Genomic DNA, 825 nt, shown 5'->3' with positions numbered 1-825 from the left:
CGCAAAAAGAGAGAACAGGAACGTGTCACTTTTCCAGTCTTTGTGCTCAGGCGTAGCAGCCACAAGAGCCTTCCAAAAGGCTGTCCTTGCAGCAGTGGGATTTGAACCCACGCCCCGTTAGACCGCTCTGCTACGCTAACCCGACAGCCCTCTTTTCGTGGGCCCTTTTCTGCATCAGAATCTGCATCTGAATCAGGTCGTCAACAATAAAACCCCGAAATGTCAGTAGCCCATATACGGGGGAAGGGGCCAAGAAGCAGGATTGAGTCAGCCTGACTTAGCAAACAGGCAATCGCTGTGGGAGAACACGACGCATCTTGCTCGACGAGCCTGGCTGCTGCCAAGGAAAGCATGTTCTCTCATTTTCAGATCTTCCTAGAGCACACACAGGGCCTCTTAACCTTTGTTAAATTCATTGCTGGCAGCGGTGAACCCACGCCTCCAAAGAGACTGGAGCCTAAATCCACCGACTTAGACCTCTCGGCCAAGCTACCCCAACAGCCCTCTTTTCGTGGGCCCTTTTCTGCTCTATTTTCCAGCAAAAAGAGAGAATAGGAACGTGTCAATTTTTTTGTGCTCAGGCGTAGCAGCCACAAGAGCCTTCCAAAAGGCTGTCCTGGCTGCGATGGGATTTGAACCCACGCCTCCAAAGAGACTGGAGCCTAAATCCAGTACCTTAGACCTCTCGGCCACGCTACCGCAACAGCCCTATTTTCGTGGGCCCTTTTCTGCTCTATTTTCCCTCAAAAAGAACGAACAGGAATGTGTCACTTTTCCAGACTTTGTGCTCAGGCGTAGCAGCCACAAGAGCCTTCCAAAAGGCTG

The 825-nt window shown here is 51.5% G+C and overlaps 1 non-coding gene across 1 annotated transcript; it reads right to left on the bottom strand.

The window, feature by feature from the left end:
* Window positions 1-617: 617 nt before the first annotated feature.
* trnal-uag (transfer RNA leucine (anticodon UAG)) lies at window positions 618-699 on the bottom strand. Its single transcript has one exon. It is a non-coding gene; the product is annotated as a tRNA-Leu (tRNA).
* Between the last annotated feature and the right edge of the window lie 126 nt (window positions 700-825).

This window comes from Sinocyclocheilus rhinocerous, unplaced genomic scaffold (assembly GCF_001515625.1).
Source record: "Sinocyclocheilus rhinocerous isolate Xijiao unplaced genomic scaffold, SAMN03320098_v1.1 scaffold12038, whole genome shotgun sequence".
NCBI lineage: Eukaryota > Metazoa > Chordata > Actinopteri > Cypriniformes > Cyprinidae > Sinocyclocheilus > Sinocyclocheilus rhinocerous.
The sequence above is the reverse complement of the archived record's forward strand: the minus strand, read 5'-3'. Positions and strand labels throughout refer to the sequence as shown.